The following is a 24,027-nucleotide window of genomic DNA, read 5'->3' on the forward strand; positions in this document are numbered from 1 at the left end:
AAGGTCAAAGGCAGGAGCATCCCACTTTCACCCCGCACTGTGTTTGCTTCCTGGGAGCTCCCTCACTGAGACTGCCATGGAGACACCTGGACCAGAGTCACTGTCTTTCCGATCCTGAGTGAGGAGTAGATCTCCACATCAGATGTCTTTGATATGTGCCCTAATCTATGGGATTCTGTCACAGATTCTAAAGATGGCTACACTGTACTTAGGGACTTTTCCACATTGGGTGGGTCTCCTCATGAGCTACTGTGGAATTGGGAACACAATCCACTATTGCTGGAGTTATAATCTTTGCTGAGGGGGCAAAGCTCCTCCATCACCCAGGCATGGTGAGACTAAAAGGAAGGTTATATGATGACCAGCAGACCTGACCTCATTCTCTTCCCTTTTGTCTTTTGGCCAAAAGACATACCAGTTTCCCTGTCAACATGGGCTCACCTGCTCAATAAGTACAGAGGGCAGGAAAGTACGTGTTGGTAGCAAATGAATGAGAACATGGAAAGCTCTCTTGACCAATGTACCCGCTCATTATAGGAGATCTAGAAATTTAAAGATAGCTTTGAGGTGACAGAAGTATAAATCACAGGGGTGTGGAAGTGTAGGACAGAATAAAACACTCAGGATATGGTGATGGACAAAGGCAGAAATTCTGATATGAACGCAGCATTGTGGAATGGTCACTAAACTAGGAGCCAGGAGGGTTGGGTTATAGCCTCACTGTGTCATTGCAGATCTTTGGGAATATGGCTTTGCCTACCTGGGTCCCAATTTCCTAACAGGAAAAATGAGGCAATTGCACGAGGAGACCCTAAAGGCCCTCCCATGTTGAGGTGGCAGCAAGTTCGCTCCTGGTATTTGTAGCATAGCAACCATGACGACTGGGCTTAAATACTTGGCCCTGAGGACCATTATTCTCTCTCAGAAAATTTGGCCACTGTACCATCTTCACTCAAACAACAGGAGTAAGCCCTATAAAACTATACTTGATATATGCCCCTGTGCTAATGACCTGGAATTCAGGAATGTTCCAGGCAGTTACATTTGTATTTGTAGGAAGGAGCCATCAATAGTTTTCATTTCACAAGAAAACCTGGAAGGAATCAGAAAACCATAGAGTTTGTTTAAGAAACAGGAAGTAAGTCGTGTACTTACTGGGAGAGTAGGGGAAGACGGCAAAGAAGGCTGCTTGTATGTTTAGCATTAGGGAGGCAAGGCTGTGGAGGGAAAGGAGATGGAAAGCAAATGCCAGATGTCTCTAAGGAAGGCTGACTAATGTAGTGCTTCTGTTCAGCTGTACTGTTCAGCACAGCTGCGTGCTGTGGGTCTCACTCCCAAAAGCCCCCTGAAAGAACCGTGTCATTTTGACACATGTGATAAGTTTGGCCAAATGGGGATAGAGTTCAAAATCATGACTGCCAGTTAGCTAAATCCCAGTGAAGCTTTGACTTTCCCTGAAGAAACCTCAAGTGCATCAACTCTCCTTCTAAATAACACTGTGATTATTCCTCCATAAATCAGTATGGAACCTCAATTCTCAAGGCCCCCTTTATTTGTCTCCAGATTGGTTGGACTCCAAAGCTTAACCCACAAAGGCAAAAACAGCTCAAGGTTTCATTATAGTGCAAACTAAAACCTTGTCAGCTAAGAAGCACACCTTGGCTATTTTTTCCCCCTACTTTCCGGTTGGATAGAAGGCAGACCTAGAGACAGGTCATAAGTGAGATGTCTGGGAAGCATATCCACAGGTCTACAGAGCTTTATGCATGCAATTCTGCCACAGAAAGAAGAACTAATATATGCCAGTCACTGTGCTAGAGCTGGAGCAAATATTGACAAGAATCCACAAGAAATGTGTTATATTTTAGTAGGAGAAATACATTAGAGTTTGGGGGTACAGGGGTAGTAGAGGGAGGAGTAAAGGTGCTCACTGTAGTTGGAATGTTCCAGAATGTATGCCTTTCCCCTTTCCTCCTGTCCCTTCCTCACATTAATTCTTCTTTGTTATTTCCAAATTCTCTCCTATTGGGGTGGGGATTTTAAAAATGGGATGGGGCTTCCCTGGTGGCACAATGGTTGAGAGTCCGCCTGCCGATGCACGGGACACGGGTTCGTGCCCCGGTCCGGGAGGATCCCACATGCCGTGGAGTGGCTGGGCCCGTGAGCCATGGCCACTGAGCCTGCGCGTCCAGAGCCTGTTGCTCCGCTACAGGAGAGGCCACAACAGTGAGAGGCCCGCATACCACACAAAAAAAATAAATAAATAAAAAATGGGATGAAGTCAGGATCAATGAGGTAAGAGCAGTATGAGAAAAGAGGATTCTCCCTACCCACCCCCTTAAATATGCCACAGTTCTCTACATTGACATATCCTTCTTACAGGATAGCCTGGCAGAAGTAGGAGAACATAGGAAAATGATGGGGAAAAATGGAGTATTAAGCAGCAAAAGACCTCAAGGTGGGGATGGCATTCAGAAGGAAGAAGGGGTGAGAGGCAGACTTTACTCCTTTGTGAATGGACTTTGGTACTAGGTAGACCTACATTCAAGCCCCAGATGTTCACCTATGAGCTAAGCAGCCTCCATCCCTACTTAGAGAGTTGGAGTCTATTTCCCCTCCGGGTGATATTTGACTGTTTCCACCCATAGAAAAAAAAGTAGAAATGACACTGTGCCAGTTTCCGAGCTCAGCATTTAATAGACTTGCAAGTTCCACTTCTTGTCTTTGGGAACACTTGCTCTAGTCTAGGGAATGCCAGTCACCATGTACTAAGCCTGATTATGCTGAGGCCACCATGCTGGTGGGAGTAACGCAGGTGCATGGGCTTCTCATTGTGGTGGCTTCTCTTGCTGCGGAGCATGGGCTCTAGGTGCACGGGCTTCAGTAGTTGTGGCTCACGGGCTCTACAGTGCAGGCTCAGTAGTTGTGGCGCACGGGCTTAGTTGCTCTGCGGCATGTGGGATCTTCCCGGACCAGGGCTCAAACCCGTGTCCCCTGCATTGGCAGGCAGATTCTGAACCACTGCGCCACCAGGGAAGTCACACAAAGAGGCCACATGGAGAGTGAGATGCCTGATCAGCCCTGAGGTGTTTCAGCTGAGGGACAGATAGTGTGAGCAAAGATGCCTCTAGATGATTCCATTCCCAGCTTCTGACAGTAGCCACATGTCGAGAACCATTCTGCTGAACCCGGACAAACCACAGAAATGTGCGTGGTAACAACAAAATGTTGTTTTCAGCTGCCCAATTTCAGGGATGTTGGTTACGTAACAGTAGATAACTGGAAGAGTGACCTTGAGCAACTTGTTTCACCTCTCTAATCCTTAGTTTCCTCATCTAAAAACTGCAAGGTCTATCTCCGATAGAGGCTGTGAGCCTTCATTGAGATAAAGTTTGTAAAGCAGTTAGCACAATGCCTCACACAGTAGTAAGAAAAGCATATAGGATAGATATTGTCTGTTCCAATATTCAAAATTTTCTGTTCCAAAATTCAGAATTTTTCATATCTATGGAAAGCTACATTATACATATTCTGTAAGACCCTGCTGAGGGGTCCCTCCACAGGGTCCTCAACAGTCCCGTGGATCAAATGTGCTAAAATTTCTGCAGTGAAGCATGTGAATAATTACATCAAGGGAAGTAAAGAGAAGTAAAGATAAATAATTCACAGTAGATCAGGTAAGGCTTAGCCACCAAATCCATCCAAGTCAGGTTGAATGAGTTACCACAAAGACACTAAATCTTCCATAGCTATTTTTGATCATATATAAGGAATTGTGTGTAAGGGATAGTAGACTCATATTCATATACGTTTCTATCACATGCTTCTGCATTCATTTCTCTTTTCCCTATTCTTATGACATAATAGAGGCTAGCTTTTCATACCAATTTACAAATAAAAAATCACCTATATATTGATTTTTTGATTGCACACTTGCTAATTGCTTGTAAAAAGTCTTCCCAACAGTCTTTTGGTTTTGGCAGCTGAAATTCACAATCACCTGTTTGTTTTTTCAGATGAGCATATGAAAGAGAAATTCAGCACCAAGGGAAAGGTAGGGCTGATCAAAGGAAATGCTATTTAGCAAGACGTACTGTCTGCAAGTCAAGATTCATCTGTTCTTTCTCTTACAGAGACTCTGTCTCACATTTTAATGACCCCATGGCATCCCAAAGCATGGTAGTATCCCAGGTAACTGGGAATAAGACTCACAAAATCATCAAATAGATGGGATAGAGGACTCTGTCATAGTTAATTCACTTTTGCTAAATCCTCCAAGTGTTAATTTACCCAAAGGGCTTTTCCCCTCCACAGTGAAATGAAACACAGTAGGAAGATGCCTCCTTTTCCATATCCTTCACAATTATGACCATCTGAAGCATCTGGCACTGTCTATATCATACGCAGAATATGCTGAAGGTAACACTTCTCCCTGATGGAAAGCCAGACGAGAACTGCTACAGGGAGGGAGGAGTAAAACTTTTTAAAGCTTCTTCCTCAATGTGAACAGAGATAAATCCTCAAATACACTTTTTTTTCTGAAATTAAGAGCAGACTCATACAAAACCCCATTATTATGAGACATTTTCTTTTGCCTGAAAGTAACCGGATAGCTCATGGCCAAATTATAGAGCAGGGACAATAGTTATTTAGTTCTGAATAATACAGCACTGCAAAGCACTGTGAACCCAGAGCCAGAGAGAATGTAGTAATCATCAATGACTGTGTACCACCTTCGACATGTCAAAGGTGCTCACTGCAATGAACGCATCATTTCAGTCTAAACTCAAAACGTCAACCCGCCTCTGAATGCCTTCTCGTTGTTTTCTTTTTTTCCTCACACACTCCTTTTCAGTGGAGGTCTTCTTTCCTTCCTTCCTTCCTTCCTTCCTTCCTCCCTCCCTCCCTCCCTCCCTCCCTTCCTCCCTCCCTCCCTCCCTCCCCTCCCTCCTTTCCTTCCTCCCTCCCTCCCTTCCTCCCTCCCTCCCTTCCTTCCTTCCTTTTTTAGGAAATGTAAAACAAATATCTTTAAAGCCTCTCTATGTAAGTATTTGAGATCAACTTCTTGATCCCTTTCTGTACTTTGTAAAGCACCATTTATATGTTCAACGCTACGTAAAAATCACTAGAGCCAAAAGAGGAGACTAGGCCGGTCTCACCATGTTCTTTGAGTTTGGGTCCAGAATCACCCCAATAATTCTTCAGACTAGTGCAGCTGATTGAGCACAGATGCCAGTTTTACATTATAAATTCAGAAATTGGATCAAACGGTATCTAGAGAACCCTTCCAAAATCTATTATTATCCCAACATGTCCCTCAATGTTTTTTATTTTCCATTTGTGCTACTGTATCAATATTTTGTGCATTCACACCAATACTAGTAGTCACAAACCCACCATCAATAAGTATGGAGAAATTTTGCCAGTCATGAAGAGAAAACACACTGATTATTTACATTTGTTCCAAATATCAGGTGAGGTGCTGGTGAGTCACAAATGAATGAGAAATAATCTCTACTTTGGAACATTTCACAATCTACCCTAGCTGGGGTGGAACAAAATTTGCCATATAAATTTTGTGAGACAGTCTAGTGTATAGATACATACATGGGTAAAGATGGAAATATACACTCATGCATACATATACACACACATACACACATGCATATCTACAGACAGTGAATTCTATCTAGCTGGATGCTGCCAAGGGGCTTGTTGTGGGCTTACAGTGGCAGAACAAGTTGGCCCAATGGAGGACGCTGGGGCTGGATCACTGGCCAGAAGGCTGCACAGAAAACATAGCAGAGACTTGGGGGTCTGGAGTCACTCCAATATAAAAGGAATCCAGGTAAAACAGAGAATGATGTTGGATACTAATTAATCCAGTTAGGAGACTGATTATGCATTCAACCAGCTGACAAGTTCATCAATGGCTAGAGAATAAGGGATATTATCTCAGAAATCAAGGAACATTATGCCCACGGGCACTGATTCTTCCTCGTAAACGTTTGGGCCTAGGAAGCCTCCCCTTTACCCCATATATCTGAGCAACATCTTATTTGCAATAAGCAGAAGTAGAGAAAAGCTGAATGAGAGACTGGGCCTTCCTACCTCTGAGAGATTGTACCCTAAATAAAAAGCTTAAATAAGAGTGAGAATTTATTTATCTTCTATTACATAATGGATGAGGACTCATGAAGGAGACCAAATCAGTTTAAGATGAAATAAAGGAGCAACATTTTTCTCAACACTTCTTTTTTTAAATTAGTTATCTATTTTATACATATTAGTGTATATATGTCAATCCCAGTCTCCCAATTCAACACTTCTTATACCATAGGATTGACTTGTGTCTCTAGTACATACTATAGATAGAGATAGATAAATAGATAGGTAGATATAGATACCTTCACATATGTAAAGGTATATAAATATATAGATATCTTTACAATTGACTGTTTTCCTCACTCTAAATATAAGATTTTCATAAAAATTCTTTTCAAAATTAATTTCCAGGAAAACAGTTATTTAGAATTTCACTCCTATCTGAATAATCATCTATATTCCTTAAAAATATTCTTTAAAATATTCTTTTATACTTTAATTAAAACAACCTGGAAATTAGCAAAGGTAAACATAACAATATATAATATTATGGAATGCTTTCTATGTATCAGGTGTTAGGCTAAAACTTGTATATAGATATAATCTCATTTATCATCAAAACAACCATATTCAGTAGGTTCTATAATTATCCTAATTTTTCTGACAGGAAGTGGAGGCTTAAGGAGTTAGAGACATCTGCTCCTTGGTGAGCTGTTTAGAAGTGGTGGAGTCAGGATTTGAATCAAAGTCAAACTCTAGAGTCAAAATAATTAAATATTACATGGACGGCATTGCAGCGAGTTTATTTGCATTTTCTTTCCAAAAACAGGTGGACAAGCATGTGAATCAGGTAGACAAGATATTCTTATCCCCATCTGATACTCTGATGAGGCAGAGAAAGGTTCAGTTTTATTCCCAGGAGCATGCTGGCTTTGTACTTGTCAATGTATTTCTTTGTAACAATTCTAAAGTCTGTCATCTAGGTAAATTTGATCTCCCTGGATTTCATTTCCTGCAATTAGACTGGAAAGTCTAATTAGAGAGCTGGAAGTATAGCTTACAATTTATTTCTACTGACGTCTGGTGCGTATGTAGCTCCAGAGATTTCCTGAGGGGGTGTTCAATGGTCTTCAGATATCTGTCAGGGGGAAAATTTGAGCAAGGGTACAGCGAAGAGAATAGGGGAATAAACGGATCCATGTTTGATTTGTAACTTTTATGTCAACCCCAGGGAGGGTGTCATTCACGCATATCAATATCTTCATATTAATTAATAGTAAATACATATTACACTGCTTGCTTGACTCAGAAAACTTGAAATACCAACATAATGAAAACGAAGTTTATTTACTTCATTATTTCCTACTTGCTGGTTGCTAAATTATCTAGAACACATGAATTATCTCATTTGGAAGGTATAGCTTTCTAAAAACTGATGGTCAATTCTAGCATTAATCATATTACTTTTCATTTTTCCTTTGATCTATCAGCCACAGATAGGAGGCAAAATATTCACAAAAAGGAATGCAGAGACATATGGAAAGCTCTCAGGAATACCTCATTATCAAAGGAAATACTGTTTTAAAATCCTTGGGAATGTAAAAGAACATGCAAGCGTGCTAATGTTCTATTTACAGTCACATTGAAATCAGCAGGATCCTCATTCCTTCCAATCTGATGAAATATTTTAAAATAAATAAAGATATATAAAGCTATAGTTTCCTTGTACACCCAGCAATAAAAGTTAGAAATATGGTTCCAAAAATTCCATTTATGATAGTAACAAAGTTATAAAATAAATAAGAATAAATTTAATAAGAAATGTGCAAGATCTACATTAAGAAAACTATAACAATTCACAGTGAGAAATTTTTAAAGGACTTGGAGAAACAGAGAAAGCATATGCTCTGTATGGAAAGTTAATATGGGAAAACTGCCAATTATTCCTAAATTAATAAAAATATTTGAATGCATTCTCAACAAAAATCCCCAAGGCATTTTGAAATTCTTGCCAAAAGTATGGACGAATTAAATGCAAGAATAACCAAGAAAGTTTTGTTAGGCTTGAAGTGGCAAACTTCAAAATGTAAATCAAAGGTATAATAATTAAAAGAACATTCCTGATGTGCTACTGGTGAAAGAACAGAGATGTCAAGCATAAGAGAAAGTAGAGAAACAGGCCAAACATACGTAAGAACTTATTAAACACTACATATAGCACCTCGCATCGATGGGGATTTACCACTCAAATAAGGTGAAACTCATGTGGGAAAATAATAAAGAAGAAAAACAATCCAGACACAAAAAAATTCAGATATATGACAAGTAATTTTAAAAGCACTGGAAGAAAACATAGGTGTTTATTTGTCTCATCTAGAGGTAAAAACAAGCTTTCTAAACAGATATTCAAAGGCCAAATTTATCTAAAAAATATAGATTTAATTTTTAAAGTAAACTTTAAAAGCAAAAGACAAATAAAAAATCTTTGTAATGGACTGCTGATACCATTGAAATATAAAATATTTATATAAATCAATAAGAATGAGCATGCCAACAGAAAAGTGGGCAAAAAGATAGTAACAGGCAATTTACAAATTAAATACAAATAAACATTCATAATAATCAATCAATATAACCTATGAAAAACTAAAATTTTTATCCAAAGGAAACAAAATCACTATCTCAAAAGGATATCTGCACTGCCATATTCACAGCAGCATAATTCACAACAGTCAGGATATGGAAACAACCCAAATGTCCAATGACAGATGAATGGACACAGTGGAATATTATTCAGCCATAAAAAGAAGGAAATTCTGCCATTTGCGATGAGGTAGATGGACCTTGAGGGCATTAAGCTAAGTAAACTAAGTCAGACACAGAAAGACAAATACAGTATGATCTCACTTACATGTAGAATCTGAAAAACAGCAACAACCAGAACAACAAAAATGAGCTCATAGATACTAAGAACAGATTTGTGGTTGCTAGAGATGGTGGGTTGGGGGGTGGGCAAAATGGTTGAAAGTGATTAAAGTAAAAGATACATACAAAATGGGAAATAACACAGACTTTAAAAATGACAAATAACATAAAAGGGAACTCCCATAAGGTTAACAGCTGATTTCTCAGCAGAAACTCTACAAGCCAGAAGGAAGTGGCATGATATACTTAAAGTGATGAAAGGGAGGAACCCAAAACCAAGATTACTCTACCTGGCAAGGATTTCATTCAGATTCGATGGAGAAATCAACAGCTTTACAGACAAGCAAAAGCTAGGAGAATTCAGCACAACCAAACCAGCTCTACAACAAATGCTAAAGGAACTTCTCTAAGTGGGAAACACAGAGAAGAAAAGGACCTACAAAAACAAACCCAGGGCTTCCCTGGTGGCACAGTGGTTGAGAGTCCGCCTGCAGATGCAGGGGACACAGGTTTGTGCCCCGGTCCGGGAAGATCCCACATGCCACGGAGCGGCTGGGCCTGTGAGCCATGGCCGCTGAGCCTGCGCATCCGGAGCCTGTGCTCCGCAGCGGGAGAGGCCACAGCAGTGAGAGGCCCGCGTACTGCAAAAAAAAAAAAAAAAAAAAAAAAAAACCAAAACAATTAAGAAAATGGTAATAGGAATATACATATCAATAATTATTTTAAGCGTGAATGGATTAAATGCTCCCAGCAAAAGACACAGATTGGCAGAATGGATACAAAAACAAGACCCATATATATGCTGCCCACAAGAGACCCACTTCAGACCTAGAGACACATACAGACTGAAAGGGGATGGAAAAAGATATTCCATGCAAATGGAAATCAAAAGAAAGCTGGAGTAGCAATACTCATAGCAGATAATATAGACTTTAAAATAAAAAACATTAAAAGAGACAAGGACACTACATAATGATCAAGGGATCAATCCAAGAAGAAGATATAACAAATATAAATATATATGCACACAACACAGGAGCACCTCAACATAAGGCAACTTCCAACAGCTATAAAAGAGGAAATCGACAGTAACACAATAATAGTGGGGGACTTTAACACCTCACTGACACCAATGGACAGATCATCCAAAATGAAAATTAATAAGGAAACACAAGCTTTAAATGATACAATAGACCAAATAGCTTTAACTGATATTTATAGGACATTCCATCCAAAAACAGCAGATTACAGTTTCTTCTCAAGTGCACACGGAACATTCTCCAGGATAGATCACATCTTGGGTCATGAATCAAGGCTCAGTAAACTTAAGAAAATTGAAATCATATCATCTTTTCTGACCACAGCGCTATGAGATGAGAAATCAATTACAGGGAAAAAACCGTAAAAACCACAAACACATGGAGGCTAAACAATACGTTACTAAATAACCAAGAGATCACTGAAGAAATCAAAGAGGAAATCAGAAAATACCTAGAGACAAATGATAATGAAAACACGACGATCAAAAACCTATGGGAGGCAGCAAAAGCAGTTCTAAGAGGGCAGTTTATAGCTATACAAGCCTAACTCAAGAAACAAGAAAAATATCAAATAAACAATCTAAACTTACACCTAAAGGAACTAAAGAAAGCAGAACAAACAAAACCCAAAGTTAGCAGAAGGAAAGAAATCATAAAGATCAGAGAAGAAATAAATGAAATAGAAACAAAGAAAACAATAGCAAAGATCATTAAAACTAAAAGCTAGTTCTTTGAGAAGATAAACAAAATTGATAAACCATTAGCCAGACTCATCAAGAAAAAGAGGGAGAGGACTCAGACCAATAAAATTAGAGATGAAAAAGGAGAAGTGAAAATGGACATCACCGAAATACAAAACATCCTAAGAGACTACTACAAGCAACTCTATGCCAATAAAATGGACAACCTGGAAGCAATGGACAAATTCTTAGAAAGGAATAACCTTCCAAGACTGAACCAGGAAGAAAGAGAAAATACGAACAGACCAATCACAAGTAATGAAATTGAAACTGTGATTAAAAATCTTCCAACAAACAAAAGCCCAGGACCAGATGGCTTCACAGGTGAATTTTATCAAACATTTAGAGAAGCGCTAACACCCATCCTTCTCAAACTCTTCCAAAACACTGCAGAGGAAGGAACACTCCCAAACTCATTCTATGAGGCCACCATCACCCTGATACCAAAACCAGACAAAGATACTACAAAAAAAGAAAATTACAGACCAATATCACTGATGAATATAGATGCAAAAATCCTCAACCAAATACTAGCAAACACAATCCAACAACACATTAAAAGGATCATACGCCATGATCAAGTGGGATTTATCCCAGGGATGGAAGAATTCTTCAATATATGCAAATCAATCAATGTGATACACCATATTAACAAACTGAAGAATAAAAACTATATGATCATCTCAATAGATGCAGAAAAAGCTTTTGACAAAATTAAACACCCATTTATGAGAAAAACTCTCCAGAAAGTGGGCATAGAGGGAACCTATCTCAACATAATAAAGGCCTTATATGACAACCCACATCAAACATCATTCTCAATGGAGAAAAACTGAAAGCATTTCCTTTAAGATCAGGAACAAGACAAGGATGTCCACTCTCACCACTATTATTCAACATAGTTTTGGAAGTCCTAGCCACGGCAATCAGAGAAGAAAAAGAAATAAAAGGAATACAAATTGGAAAAGAAGAAGTAAAACTGTCACTGTTTGCAGATGACGTGATACTATACATAGAAAATCCTAAAGATGCCACTAGAAAACTACTAGAGCTAATCAATGAATTTGGTAAAGTTGCAGGATACAAAATTAATGCACAGAAATCTCTTGCATTCCTATACACTAATGATGAACTATCTGAAAGAGAAATTAAGGAAACACTCCCATTTATCATTGCAGCAAAAAGAATAAAATACCTAGGAATAAACCTACCTATGGAGACAAAAGACCTGTATGCAGTAAACTATAAGACACTGTTGAAAGAAATTAACGATGATACCAACAGATGGAATGATATACCATGTCCTTGGATTGGAAGAATCAATATTGTGAAAATGACTCTACTACCCAAAGCAATCTATAGATTCAGTGCAACCCCTATGAAATAACCAATGGCATTTTTTACGGAACTAGAACAAAAAATCTTAAAATTTGTATGGAGACACAAAAGACCCGAATAGCCAAAGCAGTCTTGAGGGAAAAAGTAATCAAGACAATATGGGACCGGCCCAAAAACAGAAATATAGATCAATGGAACAGGATAGAAAGCCCAGAGATAAACCCATGCACCTACGGTCAACTAATCTATGACAAAGGAGGCGAGGATATACAATGGAGAAAAGACAGTCTCTTCAATAAGTGGTGCTGGGAAAACTGGACAGCTACATGTAAAAGAATAAAATTAGAACACTCCCTAACACCATACACAAAAATAAACTCAAAATGGAATGAAGACCTAAATATAAGACCGGACACTATAAAACTCTTAGAGGAAAACGTAGGAAGAACACTCTTTGACATAAATCACAGCAAGATCTTTTTTGATCCACCTCCTAGAGTAATGGAAATTAAAACAAAAATAAACAAATGGGACCTAATGAAACTTAAAACCTTTTGCAAAGCAAAGGAGACTACAAACAAGATGAAAAGACAACCCTCAGAACAGGAAAAAAATATTTGCAAATGAATCAATGGACAAAGGATTAGTCTCCAAAATATATAAACAGCTCATGCAGCTCAATATTAAAAAAACAAACAACCCAATCAAAAAATGGGCAGAAGACCTAAATAGACATTTCTCCAAAGAGGACATACAGATGGACAAGAAGCACGTGAAAAGATGCTCAACATCACTAATTATTAGAGAAATGCAAATCAAAACTACTATGAGGTATCACCTCACACCAGTTAGAATGGGCCTCATCAGAATATCTATAAACAACAAATGCTGGAGAGGGTGTGGAGAAAAGGGAACCCTCTTGCACTGTTGGTGGGAATGTAAATGGATACAAGCACTATGGAGAACATTATGGAGGGTCCTTAAAAAACTAAAAATAGAATTACCATATGACCCGGCAATCCCACTCCTGGGCATATACCCAGAGAAAACCATAACTCAAAAAGACACAAAAGACAAAAAGACACATGCACCCCAATGTTCACTGCAGCCTGGTCATGGAAGCAACCTAAATGCCCATCGACAGCCGAATGAATAAAGAAGATGTGGTACACATATACAATGGAATATTACTCAGCCATAAAAAGGAACGAAATTGGGTCATTTGTAGAGATGTGGATGGACGTAGAGACTGTCATTATGAGTGAAGTAAGTCAGAAAAACAAATATCGCATATTAATGCATATATGTGGAACCTAGAAAATGGTACAGATGAACCGGTTTGCAGGGCAGAAATTGAGACACAGATGTAGAGAAGAAACGTATGGACACCAAGGGGGGAAAGCAGCAGTGGGTGGGGTGGTGGTGGTGTGATGAATTGGGAGATTGGGATTGATATATATAGACTGATGTGTATAAAATGGATGACTAATAAGAACCTGCTGTATAAAATAATAAATAAAATAAGATTCAAAAAAAAAAAGAAAAGAAAATTAAAAACCTAAGATGCTCAGTCTAAGTAATGGAAAGTTGTGTTTAAAACAGAGACTGATTTAAAAAAATCTTGGATAAACATTCCAAGAATTCCAATTATGGAATTTAAGTTTTACTATTACAAAGGTTTTTTAAATTCCATACTTTGACCTTTTTTAAAGTAAAACTTTGTCTTGACATTCTTCAAACCTCATATGTTCTCAAAGTAAAAGTGTTCCTGATTATCTTTAATCATACTGTAAATGTATACATATAAGACACTGTACTTTCTGGTTTAATCAATATTTTCTATGAAAGATATTAGCCTTGTGACTTAAGAGTGAAATCAGACATAAAGTAGGGGTCATAACTGGCTTCATCTTCTAATTCACTGAGATTCCTTTAACTTGATCATCTCCCATGGTTGTGGTGCTGGGAGTCTGTGTCCATTGTTGCCATTCAGTTTCTTTTCATCCTTTAATTCTTTCTGACCTGTGAATATTTCTGGGAGCTTACAATGTTTTTTTAGTGTGTACTAAAGGGTTTTATACTGTGAGCTGGCCAGGTTACTATTCAACAATGATTTAAAGAAAAGAGGACTCAGCATATCATTAAGTATGTTTACCCAAATGGTATAGAGCTTCTCTATATAAGCCAGGATATAGGGGCCAGTCTTGGGTACTGAGAGATAGGTATCACAACTTTCCTCACCTAGCTTATTGCTATGTAGGAATTGCTCACACTCCCTAACGTAAGTTAACGTTGCCCCAAGAAAATTATTCCATATGTTGATAGAAGTAGGAGTTACGCAAGACTTTCAGGGCAAATGGGTCTTATCTCACGTTCACTGTTTGTGGCTGCCTTCTCCTTGTCTACTTGATGAGATTCATGGCTCCATCTTGAACCCTCAGCTTCTAGGAATGTGCACTTAGGCTTGATCTGATCCATTGTGCCAATTCAACCCAATCTCTAGCGTTTCTGTGCACTTCTTGAATACATGTTAATTAGGTAATTCATTAATTATTTCAACATTAGTGAGATCCTGTTAAAACTGAAAGTTCAGGGCTTCCCTGGTGGCGCAGTGGTTGAGAGTCCGCCTGCCGATGCAGGGGACGCGGGTTCGTGCCCCGGTCCGGGAAGATCCCACATTCCGCGCAGCGGCTGGGCCCGTGAGCCATGGCCGCTGAGCCTGCGCGTCCGGAGCCTGTGCTCCGCAACGGGAGAGGCCACAACAGTGAGAGGCCCACATACCGCAAAAAAAAAACCCAAAAAACTGAAAGTTCAGATAGCTCTCCTTCAATGTCTTCTAATACCATTCAAAGCAAAAGCCAAAGTTATCATTGTACCTTCCAAGGTCATATGTGATCTCTGCCCCCACCTTCTTCTTTCCTTTCTGATCTCATCTCTTATCACTTTTCCCCTTTGTGGCTACTACCCCAGACTTAAAAAGCCTCCTTGCTTTTCCCTGAACACACTGGGCATGCTCCTAACTCCAGGTCTTTACCTTTATCCTCCTTGGACTTCTCTTCCTCCAGATATCTGTAGACTACTTCCCTCATTTCCTTAAGCGTTTAATCAAATGTCACCTTCTCTGTGAGGCTTCCCCTTATCCTGTCTAAAATGTCAATCCTCCCCCAAACACTCAAGTCTCCATTTAGCCTCCATTTTAGACCTCAGCACTCAGCTATATAGAATATACAATATATTATCTCCATCACTAAATTGAAAGTTCCTTAAAGGCAAGAATTTTGGTCTGTTTTTTTCACTGTTGTATCTTCAGCACTTAAAACAATACCTGTAGGCACTCAATAAATGGGTTTTGAATGAATGCCTGAATTCATGGAGCACAGCATACAAAATTGAACAGAACAGAAAACCTGCTTTTGGTGGGCTCTTAATCTAGCACATTTGAAAAAGAGGTTAAAAAAAGGTATAACCATGTGCCAAGTTCTAAAATAGAGGAATGCAGTACAAGTACTACAGATATACAGAAAGAAAAGATCCACCAAAATCTATCTGAAGAGAGAAGGAAAGGCTTCATGGGTGAGATGACCCAGCAGCTGACCCTGATCCTTGTGTTTTGGTTTTGTTCCCTGAGGTGGTTCACTGGTGCCCATACTCAGCCATCCCTTGATGAGGGTCAATTTCAGGGATGCCACTCTTTGGCCCTAGTCTAAGGAGAGTTGTAAGAGACTGGCATGGCAAATTGGAAAGAAAACTGGCTTTGAAATGAGCTGGATTTGGTTTGGAATCCCAAGTTCACAGCAGAATCATGGGAAAATCCTGGACCCTGCCAATTCTCTCTTTCTTTTTTTCACTCACCATTACATGCTGCCTTTTGCTCTTTCCCCAAAATACATGAGATAAAATCAAAGTTCTATTTTTGTCACCAACTTACAAAAACACAGTTACTCTGAGTAACCATATCTTGCTAGCTGTTTTTCTGTTTAAAAATTGTTGAAAATGTCCTTAAGTTGTTTGGGGGAAAAATTCTTATTTCACACAGTGTTTATTTCAAGAAAAGGTTAAGCAACTCTGCCTCAAGGACACGGAAAGCAGAATACCATGAGATAAGATTCTAGGTGCTTTTTGTAACTTGATTCTGCCAAGTTTATAAAACAGTATAATACTCTCCACCTTCTTTGCCTGAGCTGCCCCCACTGTATTCACAGAGGGAGGGCTGTAGAGAGGACCCTGGGAGGTGCTCAGGTCATACAACCTCTCATGGGGTCACAGGTCTTTTCTCTGCCCATCTTTCAGAAAGAGCAGTATGAAAGTGAGAACTGGTCAGAATAGTAAGAGCACAACTCTCATCATATTACATTTTCCTTTCCTCCCCCGACCAACTTCTCCTGAGAGCTTTAAGGGTATTTACTGCAAAATCCAAGAATTAATAATTTGGAAATGTCTGAAAGAGCCTTTGTCCTAGGCTTGTGAGTTCTAATTTTATTCAAACAACTTGGGAGAAATAAGCAAGATAACTTTTTAATAGGGTCGGTGTCAGCCTTTCTTCAGAACATTCAACTCTACCATTGACTAGCTATGTGATTTAACATGAGGATGGGGAAAATAATGCCTACCTTGCTAGTTGGGAGGATTTGCTAATAGTTACTAATAGTTAATTTGCTACTTGCTAGTAGTGGTAGCTATTGCCATTCTTTGGAAAGTAAATCATAATTATGGAGAGATGAACTTCATTTTACATTCCCATAATGTACCTTTCATTGATAGATTCTTCTAGGATGCTAGTGGATCTACTATGAGATGTTGGGGACTAGGAAAAAAGATGTTCTAGGACAGGAGTACTATTCCAAGAGGCCTCTGCAATGTTTGCATGCATTCAAATTCATAAGAACCCCATGTCATCCTAACAGAGATGATCATAACCAAAAGATCTTACCAAGTATCTGGTCAAAGACACTGGTCAACAAAACAATGATTATTTATTGGAAAAGTCACTTCTCTCTGACACATAATTTCCTCTTACTTTTCAGAGATGGTAGAAGGCTGAAGACCTCAACTCTAGCAAATACATTTATTACTTCTAAAGATTTATTAATTTAAAAACATATTTCAAATTACCTTTACCTTTAAAGACTATCGTAGATATGACTTTCTGGAGGGCACATTCCAAGCTTATCTAAATTTCATTCATTTGGGGGTTTACCTTTGCACTGGATACTGTACATCACCCCCCCCATCCTCCTTTACTGAAGGTGCACGTGTGCCTCAGTTATTGCTGTTAATGGCTCTCAGCTATCCCCTGTTCAAGAGCACCCTACATCCAAACGTTGGCATGAGGGAGAGTGTACAAAAGGCCAGACCTCTTGCCTCAAGGTGGGAACAAGCCTGTAGTGCAATTCATGCTGCAGAGGTCCTCGTGGGATCAGGCTGAAGTACATCTCCAGTTGAGACCACAACCTTGCTTAGCTTGTTTCTCCTATACCATATGTTGCTTCCATAACTTCCTTGCTCCTAGGCATGATCTGTCCATAAACAATACACACCCAAATCCCTATCATAAGCTCTGCTTTTAGCAAACCCCACCCACGACAATGTCACACAGCACACTGGTCTGTGCGAGCACTTATGTGGGGAGAGGAAGAAGAGTTTGAAGAAAAGAATGTGGACTTGATGAGCATAAAAAGGTATGCAGAAGAACTGGGGAGTAAAAGAACTAGACCGATGTTTCTTAAAAATTCTAGTACTTGTTAAAAATATACATTTCTGTGTCTCACGCAGACTCACTGAATCAGGATCTCCAAAGGAGGGGCTTGAGAAGCTGTAGGTTTAACAAGTACTCCAGGCGATTCTTATCATCAGTAAATCTGGAATACACTGAACTAGAAGAGACTAAAGCAGGGGTCAGCAAACATTTTCTGTAAAGGGCTAGATAGTAAATATTTTAAGCTTTGTGGGCCATATGGTCTATTTCACACTACTCAACTCTGCCACTGTGGCGCAAAAACAGCCACAGACAGTACATAAACAAATGAGCATAGCTGTGTTCCAACAACGCTGTATTTACAAAAATGAGTGGCAGGTTGGATGTGGCCCAAGGGCCAGCTTGCCAACCCTTGGACTAGAGCATAGGGGGCATAAAAGCGGTTTGCTGTTCTATAATAATTTGCCTGCAAAACTTTGGTACTACTCTTTCTTTGGCAAAATGTTTACATAATGTCGATCAGGCAAAAGGCCTTCCCTGAAGTAGAGAAACATTTCCATTTTTCTAGCCTCATTCTCAATCCTTGAATGTCACTGGCCTTGCCATGAGGTAATTTAAATGCACATTTCAGCGAGGGGATAGTTTCTAGAGACCAGGTCTGCTGTTCTTTCATGCTGATTCATAATACTGCCAGAGGCCATTCCATCAGGACAGATTTCAGCTACTGCAGGGATAGATGCAGACCTATTTCATTCTTTTGTGTGTGTCTGCATGGGCTGGATTTCTGGCACTAAATACAGAAAATAAAATGTGTGAATTTTTACGACATTTACTCTGGATAGGTAGGGGGTTACTCAAGTCTTCCTTCTGTTGTCTTAACATTGTGTAATTAACTTTATGAAGACATTAATAGCCTACCCTTTATTCACTAAGACTTTATATTCCACTTTACAAATTATGTGCTGTTATTATCTCAATGGAAAATTTTCAATGTTTGGCATAGATAAATTGCAAAATAAACAATTTTACATTCAAATCAGTTCTCTTTAATTAGGTTCTCGAATTTTATCCCCACACATTTACAATACACCGGATAGAATTCTGTTCAATCCAGGTAACTCACATTCATCTTTAGGTGACCCTGAGAAGAGCATAAAACAAACGCTCAGTTCTGCAGCCAGACCATTACCGGTTAGGCTGTGACTTTGGCTACTTGGAATACATTTAATTTACATAAAAAAGAATAGCAACAGCTTTCTCATTAAATCGACTTTAGCCTCTGAACTCTGGGCCCACATATGTTTATTCTCAAGATTGCTGCTTGTCGGCAGATTTGTTACCTGCTGCAACTGTTCCTCAGAGTCATTTCAACAAGGTTTAGAACTCTTTCAGGTCTGTCTACAGGATATATTTTCAGGAAATCTCAGGTTTATCTTGCATTTAGCATCTGTGATATTTGAGAAATTCAGTGCTTAAGAACAGACTCAATTAAACTTCACACTGGGTGGGGCTTCCCTCGTGGCGCAGTGGTTGAGAGTCTGCCTGCCGATGCAGGGGACACGGGTTCGTGCCCTGGTCCGGGAAGATACCGCGTGCCGCGGAGCGGCTGGCCCCGTGAGCCATGGCCGCTGAGCGTGCGCGCCCGGAGCCTGTGCTCCGCAACGGGAGGGGCCACAACAGTGAGAGGCCCACGTACCGCAAAAAAAAAAAAAAAAAAAAAATCACACTGGGTGTACTAGGATTGCTGGTTGTTTGGCTTGAATGAAGCCAGTATATATTAACTGAGATGATCACAAGGACAGTTCTCCAGGAACCAACGTGTGTGTGCGTGTGTGTGTGTGTGTATGTGTGTGTGTGTGTTTGCAATACTCTTCATGCTGGATCCCCAAACTTTTTCTCATGAGGTCCAACCTACTTTCTATGGTCCTGGGATAAAGTGGCTGAGGACTGATCTTTCCTTGCATCCATCTGCCCTCTGTACTGGCTGCTGTGGTTCTCCACCCAGATGCCTACTACAGGACTGACATGTGTATCTCTCCAGCAGCTGGGAGAACTGGCTAATGGTACCTTACAGTTGAGTCGCCCTTTGAGCATCCTTTAGCCAAAAAACTGCTTCTTCCAGTAGGCAGTCTGCATCTAGTGATTGATTCCTTTCCTCCTTAATTCTGGACCTCTCCAGAGTTCCCCATGGGTTTGCCTGAGGTCTCATCCAACCTCTCCATCTGTACAATTATGCTTCCCTTACTTCCTCACTGGTGTTGCCCAAAATATGCCCCAATAAACCTCCTACTCACAAATCTCCATCTCAGAGTCTCTTTCCCCAAAGAACCCGGCTTATGATACCCTCCAAGGCTCAGATAAAAGTTTTCATAGCTTCAAATTCTCAGCACTAGTGTAGCATAGCATCAGCCATACTGTATTTCAATTGTACATTTATTTATCCAGTCTTCAACTTAATAGTGGGCTGTTTGAGACAGAGACTGGGAGAGAGAGACTGGGTCTTAATTACTTCCCATATACCATATATTGCCTGGGGCATTCAAAGTCATTCAATACAAATTTGTTGAATAAATTGAACTAAAGAGACTAGAAACCAGAAATCCACAGATACAAGTCTCTGGTTGTGCTCCCTAGAAGCACTGTCTGAGATGGAGATTTTGTTCAGGTAATTTACTCACAGAGTGCCTTCAAGAGGAGAGTAAAAGAAGTAGGGTATGGTAGGGGTAAAAAGCTAAGCCAAAATGTGGTTTCTGATGGTGACTATTTAATTCTGATCCCACCAGGCAGCAATGGAGCATGAATGACACACAGAAATAGTCCCACCTTGAGGCAGGAGAATCTGCCCTTTAAAAACTGATGGCAATCTGTCACTGATCATCATCTGCCCTGAGGAGAGGAGATGGAACACATAGCCTCCAGGGACAAAGAAATTCCTATTTAAACTAGACCAGTTACCCTCAAAGTTTGTTATTCAGACCAACAGCATCAGCATCATTGGGAAATTGTTAGAAATACAAATTCTCAGGCTCTGCCCTAGACATACTGAATCAGAACCTGGGAGCTGAGCCCATCTATCTGTTTTAACAAGCCTTCTATGTGATTCAGAAGCAAGCTAAAGCTTGAGAACCACTGGTCTAAGGCAATTCTCCACAGAAGGATGGTGGTGGGTTTTCCTTGTTTGTTTTGTTTTTTGAAAATTTTTATTGAAATATAGCTGAATTACAATGTTGTGTTCGTTTCAGGTATACAGCAAAGTGATTCAGTTATATATATATATATATCTTTTTTTACATTCTCTTCCATTATAGGTTATTATAATATATTGAGTATAGTTCCCTGTGCTATACAGCAGGTCCTTGTTACACACTACTATATATAAAATAGGATAGTGATGCTTTTGCTAGCTGTGAGTTATAACTCAATACTGTCAGTAGATGGAGAATGGGTGTACTTGCAGGTTAAGAGCATCTAGGTAGGGTACCAACAGCATCCACATAGGTGACGATCAAGGAATTTTCTAAGAGCCAACAAAAGATCATACTCACATAAATCCTTAAGACCACAAAGCAGGATGGCTCAATGTGCATGCATATCAAATTGGGGTACTCAGAATGCTCTAATACCTGTTTGGGTGGACAGGTACTCAGAGACTGGGAGGAAGTGAGACTGGGGATTATGGCAAGAATTCCCTAGTATGTTTTAAATAAACAGAGGAAAAGCCTTAGCATCAAGGTAGAGCTCTAGAGCAATTACTGAGTATGAGAAAAAGGTCTGATCACAAGTAATATGGCAAGAATCTAATTATCAGACAAGGGTACAACATAAGAGGAGGACAAAGAGCAAGGCTGACTCAATGGCCACTTTCATTTCCAGACACAGCACTTCTTATATTTCCTTTGACCTAAAACAGGAATAATCCTAGAAGATGAAGCAGCAGAACCTAAAACGGGTCTCTAACTAGCTTCAGCAATTAATGTTAGAGAGAAGCAAAATCAGAAAGCCCCGCAGATCATGACTATATCTTTCCAACCAATATATTAAAATGTTATATAAAATGAGCTAAAGCTGAAAGTTACAGCAAACTGTACGAAACATGCCTACATAAATGGACTATTCTATCTCTGTTATGGGATTTACAAACTACTTTGCTGTAATTTATGTCCAAAGTGATAAGCTGTTACAATATAATAACTTACTGTTCAGTTTATATGAAAATGAGATTGAACTGGCTGTGATTTCTAACTCCCCAAACTTTCATAATCCCTTACAGCTTGACAAGCTGATTGAATAAAAGAGGAAGACAGGAGGGGAAGGAACAATTTGTAAAAAGTGTGCAGCCCTGATTGTCATTCTACTAGACAACAAAAGAAAATATACACCTTTGAAGATGAAAACAGTGGGGGAATATGTTTAGTAACTGAGATGCAGATTCTGTCCTTAATGGAGTCCCTATTCCGTATTAAGTCAAAAAATAGGTCTGTTCTCTAGCTGATTAATCAGCAGCGGCAGACATAGCTGTTGCTATCAGGCACTCTACTGTCCCAGCATATATTTACTAACTGGCCTGTGATTACTTTTTTGGAACATTACCCAACACTGTTTTAGAGGAAGAAAGAATTCATTATCTGTGAAACAAAATATACAGGCCTTGTTTCTGGCAGACGACGATACCCAGCTCTATCGTGTAAAATGGTAGATGTAAAATTAAAATAAAGAAAAACCTCCATGAATTTTTTTTTCAAAGCAAGAGTTTCAACATTTGCTATTGTAAGTGCTCTCCGGGTTATGCCTACATAAGTTAGCCAATCAATCACATGGCTACTATAATCTATGGGATCTCTGCATCCTTTATTTCCACTGATGTGCAGTGATGATGAATTGGCTTCCAAAGCGTATCTAAACCCGACTTCACACCAGCAGTCTACACCAGTGGTTCGCAAACTGAGCATGAATTACAATCACCTGAAGGCTTGTTCAACTGCAGCCTGCTGGGCCCCACCCCCAGAGTTTCTGATATAGTAGGTCTAGAGGGGGATCCAGGAATTTACATTTTTAACAAGTTCCCAGGTAATGCTTATGCTGCCAGTCCAGAGGCTACACTTCGGGACCCTTGTTCTATCCCATTCTTTGCTTCTCTTTAACTGCCACTTCATCAGGTCACTTTTCTTATTTTTTCTAAGAAAATCCTCTGCTCTAGACAAATTAATACAACTGCTGAATCCATTCTTAAAATTTAATCCAGTACTGTCTTCTCATGTCAGTATTTTCAGATTACTCACTCTACTTGGTGCAGAACTGTAGCCTTAGTATACACTCAACACTATCTAATATATGTAATATTCTAATAAGTATCACAAGTTCTTTATCAAATTTATGTGTTAAATGTCTATCAGAAACATAGATTAAAATCTAGAATCACATATTATTACTGATCAGTGATTTCCTAAAAAAATTTCAACACCTAGCACATTGTAGGTACTTAATACATATTTTTATTTTATTTTTTATTTTTTAAAATATTTTGATTGCAGTGCGTCTTACTTGCGGCATGCGGACTCTCAGTTGTGGCATGTGGACTCCAAGTCACGGCATGTATGCAGGATCCAGTTCCCCGACCAGGGATCGAACCCGGGCCCTCTGCATTGAGAGCGCAGAGTCTTACCCACTGGACCACCAGGGAAGTCCCAATACATACTTTAAAATGAATGGCTGATGGAGTGATGTAGTTCAGTCTTGCACTCAAATCAGGAAGTTCCTCCACTAATTATAATCGAGGCTTTATCATGTTTAGATAATTTAATTGGCTAAAAATAACTTTTGGTTGAGCTGAAACTGAACTTTAAATAAAAGTCTGATGGTTCTGACTTACAGAATAAATTAAACTTAATCTAGTTCCATGAAACAGCTATTAAAATATTTGATCTCCTGTGTCCATGCACGAGTCTTCCCTTCTCAGCATAAAATCCTCTAGACCTCCAACCCATTCCTAAGGAAGAGTTTTCAGATCTTTTTCATCAACTTAGTTACTTACATCAGAACACAGTTTAATTTTTCAATACCCCTCTTAAAAATGTTCTTATATTTTAACATAGCATGCCGATGCACGATCCACAAGGAATACCTTCACCTTTTTTTGTTGTTATTGTTGTTTGTTTACTTTTATCAAAGTAAAATCAACATAGAA

At 39.4% G+C, this 24,027-nt stretch overlaps 1 protein-coding gene and 1 non-coding gene across 2 annotated transcripts in view; both read right to left on the reverse strand.

The window, feature by feature from the left end:
- IL1RAPL1 (interleukin 1 receptor accessory protein like 1) overlaps positions 1 to 24,027 on the reverse strand; it is a 651,888-nt gene that overhangs the window by 232,681 nt on the left and 395,180 nt on the right. The gene's annotated exons all lie outside the window — the stretch shown is intronic.
- On the reverse strand, positions 23,451 to 23,523 carry TRNAE-CUC (transfer RNA glutamic acid (anticodon CUC)). The gene has a single exon. It is a non-coding gene; the product is annotated as a tRNA-Glu (tRNA).

Source organism: Lagenorhynchus albirostris, chromosome X (assembly GCF_949774975.1).
Source record: "Lagenorhynchus albirostris chromosome X, mLagAlb1.1, whole genome shotgun sequence".
In the NCBI taxonomy this organism is placed as follows: Eukaryota; Metazoa; Chordata; class Mammalia; order Artiodactyla; family Delphinidae; genus Lagenorhynchus; species Lagenorhynchus albirostris.